Below are 22467 nucleotides of genomic sequence, written 5' to 3' on the forward strand. Positions count from 1 at the left end.
AATTAGCAAAAAAATGTGCGTGCGGTAGACCCCTCTTTTGAAACTCCACAATATACACATGCGCCCAGACCTTTCCAAGGATATCCTTTTTTAGTAGCTTATCCTTTAGCTCTTCCAGTTTTGCTTTGAAGATCCAAACAACAAAATCTAGACGATCATGTGGCGTCTGGCCAAGGTATAGTTCACGCTTGATCTCATCCCAGTTTGGGTTACATGTCATAGTGAGGAAGATGTTCGGTTTACCAAACCCTCATCCCAGTTCAGGTTACATGCCATAGTGAGGAAGATGTCCGGTTTACCAAACCTCCATACTAGAGCCATGGCATCCATGTACAGACGTCTCATATCACGTGGGCCTCCAATAAATGATGAAGGCATCACTATCCGCTTTCCAACAGCTTCTGATCTACCTTCATCCTTGGTATAGGTCAGCCCTAATCTCCTTCTGATGGTTGCGTATATAATCTAATCAAGATCTCTCAATCTTGATGTACATGTCAACAGCAAACTGCTGGAACAGACGCTTGCCGTAAATTATGGGGTTAAATATTCCTGGACGCATCTAAAATTTGTAGCAGAAGTAGTCACGCATAGACACGCATAGTCTACCAGGGGAGTCTACAAAAAATAGCAATGAATTAGAGTTGTTTGTAGAATAACCATTGAGGTACATGTATGCAAAGCATTTAAATAAGAATAACAAACACGTTTCTTCTTCTGACCCACTACGAGCCTTCTGTAGGGCACGATACTCTTTGACTTGTTCCATACTAACTAGTTTCTTTGAAATACCCATGTGCCACCCAAGCTTACCCCTAGGGAAGAATAGAGGGTATGAAAGAGCATCATAACATCCATGATACGAGCAGATGCCATGTCTTCTTCTATCTTTCCCATGCAAGACAACACTATTCTAGAACTGACCAAGGAGTTTGCTTCCCTTGATCCAAACGGCAGCCACCTTTGAAGCTAATGGCATGTTGTATGTTCTCTGGTCCAGCCTCTGGTCAAGGTTTAGTGTGACACGATAGTCCTTGAGGTGTTCAGCCTGGCCCACAGTCCTAAGTTGTTGTGAGTATGGGTTGTCACAAAGGAAGGCCACAAGCCTCTCAATGATTTCCTTGTCTTTTTGGCACTTCTCTTCATGATATCGTCGATAGCGGTGCTCAAGGCTTGGATCATTGTCGTAGAAGTAAAGCTCAAGATGTCTTGGCTCCTTACCATCTTCTTTGCCAAATGACCTTATATTGTGATAGATCTGGCCATATGCACGGAAGGTGTATATGCCGCTATTTTTCATGCTTGCAGTGGCGCTATCGAGGCAACAATATAGAGAAGTGAAAGAGAAATGGCCATTAAAAACCTAATGTTATGAAAGTGCTTAGAATCTACATCATTACTTGACCAAAGCCTCATAAGCTCATTAGGTACATTTAGTTCATTGAGCTCGACCTTTCCACCACGACAACAGAAACCAGGTGGTTCATGCTCAAACCTTTTCATATCACAGTGCTTGCAATTTGTGACATGTTTTAGCATATGAGTATCTGTAGGCATGTTACAATACACCTTTTCGTATTGGTCAGGTACTTTAGGGATAGAAGTTGTGTCTTCCTCAAAGTCATTGTCTTAGACATCATCATCATCTTCATCATCTGCAATGACATTTAAGCCGCAATAGTTTAGATAAAGTAGTGGAAGATTTTATGTCTATTCAATCTTTCGCACAAATACCTTGCATAGCAAATAGGTATCCCTCATCCTCTTCCTCGTCCTCTTCAAATATATCTCCCTCATCATCATCTATGGCCATCAAAGATATGTGAGTTAGTAGAACTATGGGTAAAAATAAACAAAGGAGTTCAAATAGTTTATAGAATGTTAGAAAAATAGTGTAAATTACCATTGTCATCAAATAGTGATGTCATCGGTGTGGTTGATGAAGGTTGAAGGCTAGGTCCTGTCCTTTCTGAAAATCATGTAATGACCATGGTTGAGTTAGGTATAATATGATATATAATCTAGGTCACCTAAATGGGATCATGAAGAATCAATATTTACCATTGTTGGTCAGTACTGATTGAGGCAAGGGTGCATTATCATTTAGGTGTTCTTCAGCCATGCATTCATAATCATCAAATAGTGGTGCCATCGGTGTGGCTGATGTAGCCTGAACGTATGGTCCTGCATTTTTTGTTAAAAATAGAATGACCATGGATCAATGAGATATAATATGGTATAAAGGTTACCTAAATGGCATAATGAGACATCAATATTTACCGTTGTTGGTCACGACTGATTGAGGCTAGGGTGTGTTAGCATCCACTCGGTCTTCAGCCATGCAGTCACCATCTTTATTAAATGCTCTTGTGTTCCAACCAATGCGGTGCTCAAACATCATGCTACGACACGTTAACAACGCATGTCTTTGTAAGAGCCTTGTTGGGAGAGGGGGCCCTTGGTGGGTGGCGGCTAGAGTTTAGGGAGGTGTGGGCGGTGGCATAGGAAGAGGGTGATAGTGCTGAGGAGAGAGAGAGGGAGAGGGAGAGTTGGCGCAGGGTAAGCTTGAAGCTATTCTTTCTTAATTCTCAATCATTACATCGCCTCTGTATTTATAGTCCTGAGTAGACTTGTATCGTAAGTAATCTAATGAGGGAAGTCCTTATAGATATGGACTCCTCCCAATCTATCTAATCATAACCAATCCTATTACTAGTCTCTTTCCTTTATTGAAGATCCTCCTGATATGGATAGTGGAGCAGCAGGAGATCGCTTCTGCGTGCGCCCTCCCTTTGCTATGCTCGCCCTCCACTTCAGGTGGTGCCCGCAGCCCCCTTTGGTGGTTGGGCTAGATGGGCCACTAGCCCCTCTTGGGCCCTCTATCGGGCGTATGACATCACTCCCCCTTCTCCGATCAGTCCATCCTCGTGCTGAATCATTGTCCAATCTCTGACACCCTCCGATGGTAGTATGGTTCCTTAGGGTATCTCTACAATTTGAATAGTGAGGAGGCCCATAGTGTCATTGAATTCATTAGTACTGATGTGGTAGTCGGAGAACTGGAGGTAGTAGATGTAGGAGCCGAAGTAGCTGGAGATGTAGTAGTTGTTGGTTCCTGATCCCTCAATTGGCTCATGGGTACAACGTGCATCATAGATGATGGTGCCTGGTAGTGTTCCTAGGAAGTATAGTGTATGCATCACCCACAGAGGTCGTGGAAACGAGTGTACATGGTCTACAAAAACTTGTGCCATTACGCGTCTACATGATGCTGTTGGGGTTGGTGGTGTCATGGTGAAGTGCTAGAGCGTGCCAAAGAGGAGGTCACCCATGTTGTAGTTGGCTGGGGAGACTAGAGGGTGGCCGTCGGTGTGCTGCCTGCTGATGTAGATGTTGTTGATGGAGAGAATTGTTGGCTGTGGTTGTTGAAGAAGATGATCATTGCTGATGGTAGTATGCGTTGTGGCCATTCTTTGAGTAGCAAGATGCTCGATGGGAAGGCTTGTGTTGTTGGTGTAGACGTTGCTATGTGGAGGCCAATGGCAAGGAGATGTGGATTTGTAGTTCCTAGCGACTCAATTAGATCATGTAGTGTTGGTGAAGTCAACGGGAAGTAGTAGCGGTTGTTGTAGCGGACGATGCCATGTTGGAGGGACCAAGCTGGTGCTGCTACCTGGACTTCAATGGTGGCAGAGATGATCTAGAGTTCGCGCTCATTCATGGTGGTCATGTGGAGCTAGGTGAGGATCTCTTCATCTGGTTCGATGTGGCTGGTCACTCTAGTGTTGTCATTGGCTAATGGAGGAAGTGTTATCGCTGGTGTGTTTGGTGATGTAGGGGGCAACTTGGTCGATGGCGCCAGTGGATGGACTGCTACATTTGCTACTTGAGGCAGGGTGCATTTCCTCTGGTGGGCAAGCATCGCGGCTGCTGAGTTGTAGCTGGATCATGAAATGGGTGCCCTTGCTGACAATGTGTGGGTTGTTATTTTTGTTGCAGGAGTAAAAGGGGTAGATTCCTTGTCTACTTGAATAGTTGGCGTATGCAGGTGCTACTCCTGGACAGCAATGGGCTAGACGCTAGGGTGCAGAGCGATGGCTAGAGTCATCGCTAAGTCCTCCAAGGCACGAGCGAGGTGGATGGCTGCTTCCATCTCTTGAGGTTGATGTTGAATGACCACGTCTCAAAGTCTGTGTTGGAGACCATTGATGAAGAGATGGACTTGCTATAGTTTGCTAGTAATACTAATGCATATTACGTATGCATTGATGGCATCAATGTAGTTGTTCAAGTCACCATTTTGTTAGGGAGGAGCGAGGCTACTCCACACTGCCTAGTCTATAGAGGGGCCAAAGTCATGGATGAGGCTCCACGTGAAGGTTGCCCACTTAGTTGTTGGCACCTCCTTTGTCATGTGGATATACCAGCCTTGCATTGCATCAGTTTGATGAAAATCCATGTACTGAACCTATGCATCTGTTGGCATGTGCTGCAACCTAAAGAGTAGTTGCATCATGGAAATCCAAGGTAGTGGATTTGTAGAACCATCGAATGTTGGAGTCATTAAACGAGCCACGACGGTTGGCTGGCATGGAGCTTGATGTGGCACTGGTTCTAGGATTGGGTTATGTTGTTGCGGGGTAGGCGCCTGCTGCACTGGTGTCCAATCATCGTGTAGGAGGGGCGATGGGTAGCCGGTGTTGTCGGTGTCACCAGAGGGCTGGTCAGGCGCTATCCCTACGAGGGAGACCCCATCCATGACTGTGTCGCTAGTGCTAGAAGTAAGTTGTCTGCTACCTCGACAATGATCTATGAGGTGTTGAAGGATTAGGGTTCCTCCATCTTGTTCTTGAGGTAGGATCTATCGGCGTTGATCATTACATTCTTTGTTTTGGTGGTGAGATCGTCAATGGTGGTTCGCAATCTAATCTGGCTTGAATGGTGGTGATGGCTTTGCCTTGGATGAGTGCTTGCTTGATATCACGTAGGCGAGTGTTGAGGTTGACAAGCTACTGGTGCATCTCATCAAAGTTCTTGCAGAGATTTTTGGTGAATTCCTAGAACAACTGCTGGATCATAGTGGTGGTGGAAGCCATAGATCGTCTGGTCTCTGAATACCAGTGTAAGAGCCCTATTGGGAGAGGGGCCGGGACCCTTAGTGGGTGGCAGCTAGGGATTAGGGAGGTGTGGGCGGTAGCACAGGAAGAGGGCGGTGGTGCTGAGGAGAGGGAGAGGGAGAGGGGGAGTTGGCATAGGGAGAGAGGGAGAGGGAAGGGGTAGGGTAAGCCTAATGCTATTCTTTCTTAATTCTCAATGATTACATCGCCTCTCTATTTATAGTCATGAGTAGACTTGTATCCAAAGTAATCTAATGAGGGAAGTCCTTATAGATATGGACTCCTCCCAATCTATCTAATCATAACCAATCCTATTCCTAGTCTCTTTCCTTTATCGAAGATCCTCCTGGTATGGATAGTGGAGCAGTGGGAGATCGCTTCTATGCATGCCCTCCCTTTGCTGTGCGCACCCTCCCCTTCAGGCAGTGCCGCTGTCCCATTTGGTGGCTAGGCTAGATGGGCCACCATCCCCTCTTGGGCCCTCTACTAGGCATGTGACAGTCTTTGTCTAGATAGAACATATGATCTTTGTGTCATATGGCTAGACAACAACTGATCACATCCTTCATCATCGGCCTCCTCATGAGGTGGAGGAATATAAAAAGGTGTTGCATTGGACTCAGATAACCTAATCACTAGATTTCACCATGGATCCATGAGCTCCAGATGCGCCTATAGTGGGCCGCACAACCTCAGGAATAAATAACGGGTTCTCCATGGTGATAGAATCCAAGTGTAGGGTGTCCTTTGCACATCCCTTCGTCTTTTGTTACCCGCTACTTTGACCTCCTTTCACCCTAATGCCCTATAACTTTCTTTGTTGTTCACGTTTAGCCTCCCTCTCTTCTGGTGTCATATTTACATACCATTCCCTAAAGTACTGTTGATGGGGTTTACCAAAAGTAGCAGGTGTACCACAATCATGACTTAGATTGGTGTCCACACATTCTGTAGGGTCAACATGGCATACTAGAGGGGGAGTGAATAGTCCTTTCTAAAATTAATCATGCTGGCTAACCGAAACAAATGTAGAATTAAAATTATCAGTCTAGCCAAGACTATACCCCTCTATCTAAGTTTCAAAAACCTTACAAAGATCCTAAATAGACAACAAAGGTGTCGAGCTAGCTAGAGCTCACCTAACAATTCTAACTTGCAAGGTGACACCAACCAATGTAACTAATACTTCAAGCAACTAGGGGAGCCCCTACACAACTAGTGATGCAAAGCGCACAAAGCCCCTAAGCTTACTAGCAATGCACAATAACAAGGCTACCCAAACCAAATTAGAGAGCTCAAATTACTTGGCTACACAAACTAAGCAATGCAATTAACAAGGCTACTCAAGCCAAATTAGCTACGTAAGGGAGCTACTTCTATGCTACACAAGCTAACTAATTATAAGAGCAACTACACAAGCACAATATATGAAAAGTAAGTGCATGCTTGTGTAATGGGGATGCAAACCAATGGAAAGACAAGGATGACACGGTGATGTTTATCCCAAGGTTCACGTCCTTACCAACACGCTAGTCCCCATTGTGTCGACCGTTCACTTGGTGGTTCGGTAGCTAATTGGCACCACACCAAGCCCACATGTTGAGCGCCGCAAGAACCCCATGGACCAAGTGAGGGTAGCTCAATGACATGCTAACCTAGAGTTGCTCTTCGTGGCTTCTGCGGGGCGAGCACAACACCCCTCATAATCACTTTTCCGTAGCACCGCACAATCTTCTTTGCGTGCTTCGATGGAGATCATGCCACCAAGTCATCTATGAGATGGCAACCTCGAAGAGTAACAAGCACCACCAGCTTGCAACTTGATCACCTAGTGCCACTTGATGCAACCCCACGATGCAAACGCACTAGAATCACACTCACACTCAATCGAATGATCACTATCAAGCGTATGTGAGTTAGAGGGCTCCCAAGCACACCTACACAAGCCACCAAGGCTTAAGGGTCCTCAGTAACCAGGCCAAGGCTGAGCTCCACCACTATTTATAGTCCCCAAGCCAAATAGAACCGTTAGAGCCTTGTAACACATTTCTACGCAGTCATCGGACAACAACGTGCAGGCACCGAACAAGGGGTGGTGGTGCCCCAACAGTCAAATTGAACAACTAATTTAAACTAGCCGTTGAGACCCTGGCACTGAACATAGGGGGGCGGTGCAACACCCTAGGGGTGGCGGTGCCCCACGACAAGTTTTCCTCCATCTCTAGAAAAAGGGGCGATGTGGCAGAACCTCCTAAATTATAGGACCCACATGCACTTATCACTGTCCAACTACCTCTGACGACTATGCATATGTTCCTGTTAACTTAAGAAGACTATTGGGTGTCCTCGAGGAACCCCGAATCATCCACGATTTCCAAGAAGGATTCCATTATAGAGTCATTGCAGTATTACAACATTTATTCAAATATCTACATCAGAGTAAAATAGCAGAAGTCTTACGATAACTTAGTTTACAAACCAGTTGTTTCAAACCTTACAAACTAAGTTCGATAATTATTACAAACCATAGTAGTAGTGGAGTGGCATTATAACATAATACAAACACACAATATAAGTATCCTACCCAAGGATCACACATTCACTTATCGTCATCGATCTGAACAACAGTCATGCAGCATGGTCCACAACAGACCTACTCATGAGGCTCACCTGCAACAAGGGTCAATGAACCCTGAGTACAAAAGTACTCAACAAGACTTAACCAAAATAAAAATTTATATAACGCAGGAATGCAGGCTCAGGGATTCAAGGTATGACTTAAGCAATAATCAAAGTTCTTTTGCGTAAAAGCTCTTTAACAAAATTCTTTATATCAACATTTAAAACTTCATAAAATTCCTATACAAAGCTGACATGATCCGCATTGAGATCATGAAACTTCATATCCAACATCTTCTCAAACCATCCTCAAGTTCCAGTTATTAAACTACGATGATGAACAGTGAGTTGAGTCTCCATAATCGAGGAGCAACGATGATTCGAACCGATTAAAACCTAGCTAGGGATTCCAGACCACACGACATATGCAGGTCTCCGACCTACATATACCAACCTACCCTCAGGTCCTCTAAAACAAGAACAGGTCCGTGCCACCCGAGAATATAGTACTCCACCAATCTAGCCCATTGCCACATGGGTACACGCTATTCCTGCCATCTCTCCACTCTTAGTGCACGAGTAGCCATTCTCATAATAGAATCGCCAAGTTGAGGCTTACTAGAGTATGTGGTTAGTACTACAAAGTCTCACCTCATGCAATTCAACAACGAACGGACCTTAATCGACATAGGCGGAAATAACCCGCTCACAAGACCTCCATGCCTTATGGATCTCACACACCGAGTCCACCCAGTCTAGATTTATTACTCCACAATCCCATATCACATGATAACATAAGTAACCAAAGATACATTTAAAACTTGCAAATGATAGGTAATCACCCGACTTTCATCGTTCTAAGCATAGCTAAGCATAACTAGGCATATACGAATTAAAACTAGTAACAAGGTAGATATGGAAAAACAAGGTTGGTAATGCACCAATTAGGTTTTCACTTAACTCTTAATCACTTAATGCAGTAAAGAAAAGCAAAAGCAAAATCAATTTGTAAATCACAAGGTAGGTTTAAATGCATCCGGGGCTTGCCTTGATTCACGGAAAAGTCAGGTTCCTACGACGTTCCACAAGTATCAGATCCGACCTCAACAGACAGATTAACTTCCTTCGTAACTTGATTAACTACCACGTGTTCACCTTCATTCACTACACGTAGTAACAATGTCATGTTTAACATGATGTGAAATATAAAAATGATGCTTGATGATGGATGCAAAGATTAACAACTTGAATACAACTTTCCTTCGCGGTACAGTTACAAGTCAAACTAACTAAACCCTTTTTGTAACACTTAATTCCATTGCCAAGAATCATTATCAACTAATGACCCAAGGTCATCACTCAATCCAAAATTCAATCAAAACCTAAATCATTAAAGGTTACTATTTGCTTTTATGAATTAATTATTTAATTGCAAATTATGAAATAAATCAACTTGTTCCAATTGACCTCAAAATTTTTGTAAATATTCATCTCATGATAACTAAGTGGAAAAATAATTTTCATAATTTTTTGATAAAGAAATAAGCCTAGAAAAATCATGGAAACTCATTTATTAATTAGTTGAGCAATTTTTATCACATTGAAAAAGTACTGAAAACAACATTTGATATTTTTCCTAAATAATATAAATCACAGAGAGGTCACACAAAAATTTTCATAATTTTTGGAGCTCTAAATAATTCTACACAAAAATAACAAATCACATCACTATTCGTTCAAATCTGAAAATAGAAAAATTCCATTTTGAATCAACCCGCCACTGACACCCTGACCCCACATGTCATCTCCTACCTCCTGCATTGACCGTGGTGTGCGATGGCTCTGACCGGCGAAATCTCACCGACGGCGAGGTTATCGGCGACAGCGAAGTCACCAACACAATCACAACATCACGACGCATCGATTGGAGACACTAGCTAACTCAATTACAACACGATTCAAGCCTGACGCCGGCCATGGCGGACGCGACTACACAGCGGTGCTGCACTAACAATAGGAGACTGGTAGCAATTAAAGAAAGGGTCTAGGAAGCACCAGTAGCTCACCCCGAACACGTTGGAGTCAAAGACCAAGCCAAAGGAGCAACAGTAAGGTGGTCCGACGATCTGAGCAACCACGACGGATCAAAACGTCATCGGTGGTGGTGTTCCAGCGACTGCGGTGGACAAAACGATCAAGCAACAAGGTATTAAGCACCACGGCATTGAGACAAAGCTGAAGCAAGGCTTTGCAAGGTTAGAGGCATACCGTAGCGCGCTAGCCACGGCGACGCACACACCACGATGGCGCTGCCGGCCGTGAAGAAGAAAGAAGACGAGCGGCGTTTCCTGGCGCAATTAGGCAACCATGGCTAGAGGACTGGGTTCGCAAGGAGAATATGGAGCTGGGATAGGCTTGGCTATGATGGTGAAGCACTATGGCGACAGCGCGGGCTCACCGTAGCTGAGCGGTGGCGATGGGAAAAGCAGAGGAAAAGAAAGGAGACGAACGGCGACGGCACCAGGGCTTTAAAGGTGGCCAGGAAGCAAAGAGAAGCCACACAGGGCCTTCTTCGTGCCAGTGCAAAGCCTAGGGCGGCCATAGGCCCGCCTAGAACCGAGCAGAAGGTCGCCGGCCGTGTAGCTTGAGCGGCGAGCACTGTTCACCATATTTATAGAATTGCCATCTAATTTGAAACTCAATTTACTCCCAAATTTATGTAACAACTCAAAAATCTCCAAAAATAAAAGTTGTTCAAAATCCAAAGTTCTACAACTTTGCTTTTATAACCACCCCCTAATTCAATTTACATTTTGAAATGCAAATTTGAATTAAAAAATGGGACATTTAAAGAATCACGCCTTTTCAAATTACTTCAAATTTTTCTAAACAACTTTGAAAACTCCAAAAACAAACTTTGTATAACTTGACAAGCTCTACACTTTTTCTTTTAGGCTCAACCCCAAAATATGCTTAGATTTTGAAATGGGTTTTCAGGGTAGAATTTAAATACTGAAAATCAGGGTTTTCGGAAATTCAAATCCAAACAAAACTTTGAACTTGATCCAAACCATACAAGGCAACACATATAACATAAATGTAAACTTGTTTTAGTGTTTGCATATCAAATTTTTCACTAATATGAAATGATGTACAATGCATATGATGACATGGCAGGTTTTAGTATTTAAAACACCCGAGGTGTTACAATCCTTCCCCCTAAAAGAAATCTCACCCCGAGATTCGAAGTCATAGGGTAAGTAATGGAAAAGGAAATGTGTCAGTCCAAAATCATCCAAAACATATCCATAAAATAGCGGAGGTCCCTTTACAAACATGATTCTTATCAATAAAGCAGACTAACATTATTCTATATCGATGCAAGAAACTCTGGAAACTTTTCTAACAAGTAATCTTTAGATTCCCAAGTAGCTTCTTCTTCTGAATGTTGATTCCATTGTATCTTGTAGAACTTGATTGTCCTCCTTCGAGTAACATGATCTTTCTGATCCAAAACTTGGATAGGATATTCAGAATAAGTCAAATCTGGTTCAAGTTCCACTCCTTCAACCTCAACATTCTGCTCAGGCACTCGGAGACACTTCTTCAATTGAGAAACATGGAATACATCATGTACAGCTGATAAATGTTCTGGTAATTTCAAGCGATATGCCACTTTTCCATACCTCTCTAAAATTTGAAATGGTCCAATATATCGAGGTGCCAACTTGCCTTTAACACCAAAACGGGTAACTCCCTTCATTGGTGATACCTTCAGATATACAAAATCTCCCTTGTTAAACAACAATGGTCTACGTCGTTTATCCACATAACTCTTTTGTCGGGACTGAGCTATCTTCAAATTACTTTGTATTTGCTTAACCTTGTCTTCTGTTTCTTTCATGAGGTCAACTCCAAAGAATCTTCTTTCCCCAGGTTCAGACCAACTTAGTGATGTTTTGCATCTACAACCATAGAGTGCTTCAAATGGAGCCATTCTAATGCTTTCCTGATAACTATTATTGTATGAGAACTTGGCCAAAGGTAAACATTCATCCCACTTATTGGAATAGTTAAGGACACAATACCTTAACGTATCTTCAAGCACTTGATTGACTCTTTTAGTCTGACCATCGGTCTGTGGATGATAAGCTATACTATATAGTAGTTTGGTACCCAATGAAGAATGCAATTGTTTCCAAAAGCTGGAGACAAACTGTGTACCCCTATCAGACACAATGGTCTTTGGTATTCCATGGAGACTCATGATTCTTGCTAAATATATCTTGGCATATTTGACAGTGGGGTATATACTCTTGAGTGGACGAAAAATGTGCTAACTTGGTTAGTCGATCTACAATCACCTATATTGAGTCAAATCCCTTTGATGTCTTGGGTAGACCAACAATAAAATCCATACTAATATCCTCCCACTTCCAAGCTAGAATAGGTAATGGTTGTAACTCTATAGTGGACCTCAAATATATAGCTTTCACCTTTTGACAAGTATCACACTTAGCTATATATCTAGCGATCTCTATCTTCATTTTGGTCCACCAAAATCTTGGTTTCAAGTCATGGTACATCTTGTTGCTTCCCGGATGGATAGATAACCTAGTAGCATGTGCCTCTTCAAGAATTGACTGACGCAACTCAGGAACTTTTGGTACCACCAGGCGATCCTTGAACCATAGTACACCTTCATCATCTATGCTGAAGCATTCCGCTTTTCCATTCCTGACTCTTTCCTTGATATGGGCTATACCCTTGTTTTCCTTCTGAGCAGCAATAATCTGGTCTTGAATATTGGCTTCAATAATTATGTTGGTCAAGCTACCTTGTTGAATTATCTCTACATTCAACTTCTCCATCTCTTGACATAAAGTCAGGCTCATTGTTCTTACTGTTAGACAATTGCAATAACTTTTGCGACTGAGGGCATCTGCAACCACATTTGCTTTACCCGGGTGATAATGTACCTCCAAGTCATAATCTTTAATTAGTTCTAACCATCTTCTTTGTCGCATGTTCAATTCTGACTGAGTAATGATATACTTTAAACTCTTGTGGTCTATATAAATATGGCACGTATTACCAAGCAGGTAATGCCGCTAGATCTTCAGAGCATGGACCACAGCTGCTAATTCCAGATCATGAGTCGGATAGTGTTCTTCATGTTGCTTTAGTTGTCTAGAAGCATAGGCAATGACTCGGCCTTCTTGCATCAATACACATCCAATACCAATACCCGAAGCATCACAATAAACATCAAATGGCTTTTCGATATCAGGTTGGGCTAATAATGGTGCAGTGGTCAATAGTCTCTTCAAAGTCTGGAAAGCCTCTTCACAATCAGATGACCAGACAAACTTGACTTGGTTCTTCAACAACTTAGTTATGGACTTTGATACTCTAGAGAAATCTAGAATAAAACAATGGTAATACCCCGCCAATCCCAGAAAACTCCAAACTTGATGAACTGTGGTTGGCGGTTTCCAATCAAGCACATCCTTAACTTTGCTTGGATCAACAGCAACTCCTTCAGCTGACAAAACATGTCCAAGAAACTATACTTCCTTAAGCCAAAAATCACACTTGCTGAACTTGGCATAAAGCTGATGTTCTCTCAAGCGGGTCAGGACAATTCTGAGATGTTCTACATGTTCCTTCTTGTTCTTGGAATATACTAGGATGTCGTCAATAAACACCACTACAAACTTGTCTAGCTCAGGCATGAATACTGAATTCATTAGATACATGAAATGAGCTGGAGCATTTGTCAAACCAAAAGACATTACCAAGTATTCATATAATCCATATCTTGTGGTAAATGCTGTTTTGGGAATATCATCAGGCTTAATCTTGATTTGGTGATTGCCTGACCTCAAATCTATCTTGGAGAAAACTTTGGCACCGGCCAGTTGATCAAAAAGCAAATCTATCCGAGGTAAGGGATACTTATTCTTGATGGTCGCTTCATTCAACGGACGATAGTCAACATATAACCTTAGGGTCTCATATTTCTTTTTCACAAAAATTGCCGGACATCCCCAAGGTGATGAACTAGGTTGGATAAACCCCTTCTCAATCAATTCTTGTAACTGAGTCTTCAACTTGGCTAATTCCTTGGGTGGCATCCTATAAGCTCTTCGAGAAATTGGAGATGTTCTAGGTTTCAACTCTATGTTAAACTAGACATCCCTATCAGGTGGTAGACTGGGTAAATCTTCAGGAAACACATCAGGAAATTCACACACTATTGGGATATTTCTAATCTCTTTTACGGCAGTTGCACAAACCTTGCCCACTGATCTTCTTAAGGTTGGAAGTTGGATGAGAAGTTGAGAATTACTATCTGGCAAACTCACCCTTATAGTCCTATTCAAAGCATCTATAACAGCCTTATGCTAGTACATCCAATTCATCCCCAAAATTACATCTATATCCTAATCCTTTAGGATAATCACGGTAGTGGGAAAAATATGCCCACCCAGGTTTATGGGTACCTAGTATACCATTTCCTTAGTACACAGACATCCCCCGGGCGACTGTATAAAGAAATTTTCCTTTGTTTCCCCAATTGGAATTTCATACTTCACGACAAATGTTCTATTGATGAATGAATGAGATGCACCCGAATCAAAAAGCATAACTGCAGGATGGTTGGCGATAGGAAACATACCCATCATCACTGGCTCCCCTTCAGAAATCTCTCCAGCTTGAATATAGAAAACCCTTCCTATCTTCCTTTCATATTTGCCCTTCTGAGCATTCTGATTGTTGTTCTTGTTCTGTACTTGACCTTGTGGTTGATTGGTAGGGGCCTTCTAAGAATTTGAATTATATTGTTTGGGATATGGACATTCCCTGGAGAAATGACCAGACCTTCCATAATTGTAACATGGATAATTGTGACCCTGGGATGTTGGAGCATTGACACCAGGAGCATTGGTCTGTTGTGGATTCTGGTAATTTGTAGCAGGATGGACATTTGACTGTTGCCCAGCTTGGAACTGCGGCGGACGATAATGGTTGACTGGATGATAGATTATCTTTTGCCTCTTTTGATTTCCACCAAAAGATCCAGATGGCACACTCTTCTTTTTATTGATTTCCTTATGTTGCCGATACTTTTCCTCAGAAGCAATTGCAATATTTACTGCCTCATGATAAGTAACATTAGTACAAGTAGTCATCATTGTATGCAGCTTGGTATTTAGACCTCTCATAAACCACCTCTTCTTCTTGGCATCCGTATTGACATGTTCAGATGCATATTGTGACAAGTGATTGAATCTTCCCACATACTGCATAACCATTTGATCCCCTTGCTTCAAAGCAAGGAACTCATCTAGCTTCATAGCCATCACTCCTTCTAGAATATAGTGGGCTCTGAAGGTAGTACAGAACTCAGCCTAAGTTATTGGAATGCCAGCTGGTTGCATAGCCACTAAGTTTGCCCACTAAGCACTTGTTGCTCCTCAAAGTTGCTAGGCGGCAAACGCAGGTTTCTAATACTCCGTGCATGGAATAAGATCAAATTTCTGCTCCATAGTCCGAAGCCAATCATCAGCCTCTAGTGGTTCATCGGCCTTGGTGAACACTGGTGGTCTTGTATCGGTGAAATCAACATATGTAGCTTCATGCCTATTATGATTGCGACCACAGTTTCCCTGCACCATATTCTGATTACTCTGAGCTATCTCTCGAAGCAATCGAGCATTTTCAATATTCACATTGACAAGGGTGGCGATAGCATCAGCCAGATTTGGAGGAACTGGTGGCAGATCAGGAATGCCGTCTTCATCTTGTGAAGTACCAGGAATATGCGAACCCCACGTACGACGCATCTGTTCATAACAAACCAAACTTTACTCACAAGCCTTTATTGAATTGCAACAAGAGTTTACTCCAAAACACATTACATAGGATTTACTAAGTTATACACAAGACCGCATCTAAACAAGACTACTTATCGGGGACCTAATACCGGGGTACCCTAGAAGGTGAAACCAATAACCACCAAATGTTAAAAACTTCTGGACGCATGAGAGCGCCGTTTCATCTCTTGTTCGAATGACAGGAGTTTGGTTCCGCCTCGCCCGATGCCTTTTGAGATAGCTCTGCCTCGCTCGAGGGCTTAGGGTTAGTCTTTGTCTCACCTAACACCTTTGGGGTAGGCTTGGTCTCACCCGAGGGCTGAGGGATAGACTCTGTCTCACCCGATGCCTTTGAGGTGGCTCTGCCTCACCCGAGGGCTCAGGGCTAATCTCCATCTCGCCCGACGCCTTTAGGGCGGGCTCGGTCTCGCCTGAGGGCTGAGGGATAGATTCCGCCTTGCCCGACCCCAGAGGGGCAGGGTCGGTCTCACCCAAGAGATAGGGATTGGTCTCCGTTTCGCCTGACGACAAGGAACGAGCCTCACCCTGCTCCATATCTAAAGACTAGATTCATCTTACCTGACAACTTCTCCCCGTTCCCTTAAGATGATAGGTACAGGGCGAGACAAGACGTTCGAGTCAACCATGGCTCCAAGGACCATACCCTGCGCCCTAGCAGGAAAAGTACTGCTAGGGGTGATGGGACAGGTGCTTTAGACCCTTTCGGGCATCGCAGAGCCCGAAAGGTTGTACAGGTGCGTGCTCCTCGCCCTGTAGAGTTGTAGGGGCCGCCTTTAGCCCTAGGACATGGAACCCAACAAAGATATACGTCAACCACTACACTCTAGAGAAGGATTTTCTATCTCCACAAACGACGGATATTCTGTCACCATGATATGGACCCGAGGGAGCGGCGCCCGCTTCTCGACCCCTTAGGTTCACCAAGTCAGAAGGCCTTGACCACGGCGTTACGTCAGACCCTGACCCCTCATCCCTCCGACGAAGACTCACAGGAACCAGAAGGCGTGCGGAGCAAGGCCAGGAGAGGCTAATAAGTCAAAACCACTGTACTACAGCCCAAACCCTGTGCATAGTAGTGTTCTATAATCAACCTGACATTCTACAGAGACATCGACAGTATTGTAGGCACTTATCTTCCTTCACACTCATCAGGATGAAAAATGAGGCCTGGTAGACGTGAGCCACAAGATCAGGTAAAGCCCTTATCCTTGTAAAGCTAGCCCCTTCATCTATAAAAGGGGATGCGCTTCTCCCATCAAGGGGGGGAACTTTTGACCGAACAATACAAGAACACACACATACACATAGTCAAGTGTCTATGAAGCTCTTGACCTCCTTTCGACCCTTCCATCAGAGACTTGGGACCAGTCCCTCTCTTGATCATTTGTACCCCTTACTACAGACTGTTTACGGTGCTAATAACACGAGCAGCAACAAACTGGATGTAGGGACATTCGGCCCGAACCAGTATAAATCTTGTGTCCTTTAGTGCACCATCCGAGCCCAACGCGCATTACTATAAATTTACTTGTCGGTGCTCATACGAAACACCGACAGTTGGCGCGCCAAGTAGGGGGCTTTGTGCATTCCAGAAAAGGCCTCGGATGGCCACCCATGCAATCAGCTAGGCCTCGGGCGCACACGTGCGTTTCGGCGACCTAGATTTCATCATCACACTAGAAGGAGAGCTGGTGCTGACTCACACAGCGGCTCGGTCTCTCTCTTCCATCGACCTCAGCTGTCTTAGGCTTGAGGCCCCGCCGGGCAACTCCCTGGGGCCCCAGTCATCAAGGGAGGCCTCGCACAACATCACCCTTTGTCCGGAAGGTCCCGTACAGAGCGCCCCGACAGCGTTTCCGTTTGGTCTCCGCAACACTGCAGCGACCGCTGGCCACCTTCTGGCACTACATGTAGTTCAGTCACCCACGGACATCGAGTTTGTGGGGGTGATTGAGCATGATACGGAGACCCTCTACGGGCTCCTCAACGAGGAGCCAGGATCATTCTCCAGCTCAGATTCTAGTAGGGGGAGCCACCACCCTTCCTAGGAATGCTTCATGACGCAGACCCCTGAGGGTCATGTCGAAAGTGTCTCCAGGGAAGAGGTCACCCCTACGAACAATCCTGACGGCAGATCCGGGGAAGAGATGACAGCCCCATCTCACCTTAGGATGGAGCAGCTAAGGGCCTATCAGCAAGAGATCGATGAGGCTGGGCAAGGGCTCATTCGGGAGTACACAGACATCAATCGCGAGATTGAACGCCGCAAAGATGGGGGGCGCACGCTATGGCCCGCACTATACATCAAAGGATCCTCACCAATGATGGGACCCTTCCTCACTTTGCCTGAGCCAGCCAGAACATCACCGCAGCAACTGCCTTGCTGCATGGCCTTCCGGAGGCCGCGACAGCTGAAGATCGCCGGGCCCACAGGGAGATTCGCACATTGTTTGAGCATGCGGTGGCGCAGCAGGTGGAAAGTTTGTTGTCTCGGCGACATGAACCCGACACCAGCTAGCGCATGCCCTCAGTGCATCCCAACAGGGACACGTTCATTCACCAAACACCGCCAGCCTGTAGGCAGCCCTCTGCCGTTCTAGTACATCAACGCCTTGGCCATGGCCACGACGTACGCAACATCATCGACGCTCAAAAACGTGCCCATGGCGACGATGGAGAAGTAGCACGCCATGGCTACCATCCTTGACGTGGTGGACGCTACGACAGCAATGAAGATCGATGCCCGAGCCCTGGCCTACCAGGTCCTCAGGCCTTCGGTCGGCACATCCTCAATGCCGTGTTCCCCCTAAGGTATCGACCGCCTACCAACATCCCTAAATATTCTAGTGAAACAAATCCCGGGCTTTGGCTCGAAGACTATTGGCTTGCATGTCAGGCCGGTGGTGCGAGTGATGACAATTTCATTATTTGCAATCTCCCGCTATTCTTGGCCGATTCGGCGCGAGCATGGCTGGAGCACCTACCGTCCAATGCTATTCAGAGTTGGGCGGATCTGACGGAGATCTTCGTGGGCAACTTCCAAGGCACGTACAAACGCCCTAGAAACCCATGGGACCTCAAGAACTGCCGCCTAAAGGCCGATGAAACCCTTCATGGGTACATTCAGCGCTTGTCTCGGCAGTGCAACGAGCTCCCTAACGTTGCCAACGCCGACATGATAGGAGCCTTTCTGTCTAGAACAACCTATGAATCCCTAGTCCACAAGCTAGGACGTAGGGGCCCACAGACTACCAAGGAACTCCTGGACATCGCCACCAGTCATGCCTCTAGAGAGGAGGCGGTTGGAGCCATCTTTGAACGCTCCGACGAAAAGATGAGGCAGGACGAGGATGCCGGCGAAGGTGCCTCCAACCGTCCCGCCAAAAGGAAAAATAAGAAGCAACGACACGACAACTCACTCGTGGCTGCTACCGACCGCAAAGGTGGCCAGAAGCCCGCAGAGGGCACTCCGAACCACTTTGAGAAAATGCTCGAGGGGCCATGCCCAAACCACGCCTTCCCGGCCAAGCATCTATACAAGGATTGCGGCCTCATGTGCAAATACTTGGCCGGGGGCCTTAACAAAGGGGAGCAGGGGAAGGAGCCTGTTCCCACCACAGATGACGCAAAGGAGAAGGACAATGCCTTCCTAATGCCGACCGCAATAGCCGATGCCAAGCAAATTGTACGCACCTACGAAGGGTGCCAGTACTACGCTCGGCAAACACACCTCCTGGCCCAGGCTCTCCAGATGATCCCCATCACATGGCCTTTTGCGGTCTGGGGGCTTGACCTGGTTGGGCCACTCAAAAAGGCGCCCAGGGGCTTCACCCACCTGCTTGTCACCATAGACAAGTTTACAAAATGGATTGAAGCTCGACCAGTATCCACGATCAAATTCGAGCAAGCGGTGATATTCTTCCTTGACATCACCCATCGCTTTGGAGTACCAAACTCCATCATCACAGACAATGGCACGCAGTTCATCGGTAGGAAATTCATTCGATTCTGTGATGAACAACACATCCAAATCGACTGGGCAGCCGTCACACACCCTCGGACGAACGGGCAGGTCGAGCGTGCAAATGGCATGCTCCTTCAAGGCCTCAAACCCAGAATTTTCAACCAGTTGAACAAGTTCGGCGTGCGCTGGCTCGCTGAGCTCTCGGCCGTGCTCTGGAGCCTAAGGACAACTCCTAGCCGAGCCACCGGCTACACACCCTTCTTCCTGGTCTACGGTTCTGAGGCCGTTCTTCCAACGGACCTTGACTATGGAGCACCAAGAATCAGAGCATACGATGAATAGGGAGCCGAGGCATCCCACCAAGACGCCATGGACCAGCTAGAAGAAGCCCACGACGTCGCCCTCCTCCGTTCGGCCAAGTACCAGTAGGCGTTGTGATGGTACCACAGCCGACGGGTGCGGGGTCGAGCCTTCAACGTCGGAGACCTCGTCCTCCATCTTGTGTAGAGCAACAAGGATCGCCACAAACTCTCCCCGCCCTGGGAAGGGCCCTACGTCATCACGGAAGTACTTCGTGCAGGCACCTACAGGTTGAAAACCATCAACGGCGAGGTCTTCACCAACGCCTGGAACATTGAGCAGCTACGTCGTTTCTATCCTTAAAATAAGCATACACTCTTCCTTATCAGATTTTGTCATAACAAAACCCCGATCCTTAGTGACTTCTGACCCCTGCAAGTCACGAGGGGTCAGACCCCACTCGGGGGCTGGCATGTGATCATAACATGTGACATATGTAATACAAGTATTACGCTTGCAAAAACCTCCTATGTTATATTTATAAATATTCTCTAAGTTTTCCATTCCTCTCATAAATGAGTCCTAAGGGCTAAGATTTTGGGAACCAATTCTGAATACGACTGGTAGGACTGTGGGACACCCACGCCCCAGCGGCTACAACCTCTTTGCTCACTAGCTCAATCAGAATTAGTTCGCCCATGTTCCTAGTTTATTATGACTTAGACCGTGAGAGGGGTCGGAAAGCACTAAAATCTTTTCTACAAAAAGGAGAAAGATAAAAAATTGCTTGCCATAAGCAAAAGATGTAAATTTGTTCATTTTTTGCACAAATTCGTCACTTACAAAGCAATTTCATTACAAAAAGGAACAATATACTTGTAAATTCAGAGGACTATTTACTCGAGGGCTTCCCCACAAAGTTATTCAATTACAGTCTCTGCTTAGCTCTACTACAAGTACTACTACGGTCGTCGCGCCATGCTCTCCATCGGCGACGCCCGGGGCATGTACACGGGCCAGCTCGTCTACTGCGGTCGCCACGCCACGCTCTCCATCGGCGATGCCTAGGGCGTGTACACGGGCCAGCTCATCTACTGCGGTCGCCACGCCACGCTCTCCATCGGCGACGCCTAGGGCATGTACACCGGCCAGCTCGTCTACTACGGCCGCCGTGCCATGCTCTCCATCGGTGACGCCCGGGGCATGTACATGGGCCAGCTCGTTTACTGCGGTCGCCGCGCCACGCTCTCTATTGGTGACATCCCGATATCCTGCCGCTTCATAGGATCCTCGAAGGCGCCACCATCTGCAACGCCTCCGCTGGGGCATCCGGGGACTATGCCATCGTCGTCAGCCGCAACCCCGACAGCGACGCCTCCGCCGGGGCGTCCAAGGACTACACCATCATCGTCAGCCGCAACCCTAACAGCGACACCTCCGCCAGGGCGTCTGGGGACTATGCCATCATCACTAGCCACAACCCTGACAATGGCATAAGGGCAGGAAACGCCTCCCGCCAAAGGAGGAGCATAGTGGATGACGACGCAGTCGATGACGTACGATGCCCACCGGCGCCTCTTCTCCTTCGGCAGCAGCGACTCCTCAGCAAGGGCGGCACGCACCATCTCATCTACGCTGGATAACCTCTAGCTCGACATCATGCTCTAGATTCACGAGCGAATCTATGAGTTTTCTCTCTCTCTGGCATTACTCTTCCTCACTCAGGAACCACCGCGACGCACGGACGCATTCGGCGGAAAGGAAGGAGAACGAGAAATAGCGGCTCAGAGGGAGAAGAGGAGGTGGGACGAGAACTCCCCTCCCCCTCCCTATTTAAAGAGGAGGCATTGTAGCTAAGGAAAGGCGAAAGGTTGGACAAAAAACACTCTCCCTTCCCCTCTTTAAATACGGAATCAATGCTGATTGATACCTAAGGGGACGCGCCGGAACTGACGGGACGTGCCCCGGTCGATGAGGCGTCCCCCCTTAGTCAAACTGAACACTGCCTAGGTATGGCCCACCACTGACCCGCTCCGGACACGGCAATTAAGGCGCCCACATAGGCAGACAACCCTTCACCTCCCCATGCAGGACCATGGGACGATCCAACGATAGGACCTTTTGGATCTCCTGGGCCAGCCATTCGGCCCAGAAGAGACGGCGAACGAACGTCCAAAGAAAGATAAGCATCTCAGCCTTCTTACTTTATGTGTTAAAATTCATTCTCGAGCTTCCGACCCTGTCAAACGGCGGGAACACGAACATCACTCGGGGGCTACCGAGGATGTCTACCAATCTAGACATCCTCCTCACCCGACCCCCTCCGTATGCTTGAAACTAAGGACGCAAAATACGGGCATAAAACTTTGAGTAAAACTGGACAAACTAGCAGACCCTACTTCTCGGTAGCTATGGTGTTTCTGTTTGCCAGAAAAATCATGCTCAATGCCCCTCGCATCTCCAGCTTCGACGTCTGCCTTCTCAAGAAGGGTTTGGAGGGGTCCGGCTACAGAATCTCCCCAAGGAGAAGCTATCAGGTTGCCCAAGTTAATTAAATGGCCTAGAC

The 22467-nt window shown here is 46.1% G+C and overlaps 1 pseudogene; it reads right to left on the reverse strand.

Moving 5' to 3' along the window:
• Positions 1-913: 913 nt before the first annotated feature.
• LOC136510749 (uncharacterized) overlaps positions 914-22467 on the reverse strand; it is a 33933-nt pseudogene continuing 12379 nt past the window's right edge.

Source organism: Miscanthus floridulus, chromosome 16 (genome assembly GCF_019320115.1).
Source record: "Miscanthus floridulus cultivar M001 chromosome 16, ASM1932011v1, whole genome shotgun sequence".
Taxonomy (NCBI): Eukaryota; Viridiplantae; Streptophyta; class Magnoliopsida; order Poales; family Poaceae; genus Miscanthus; species Miscanthus floridulus.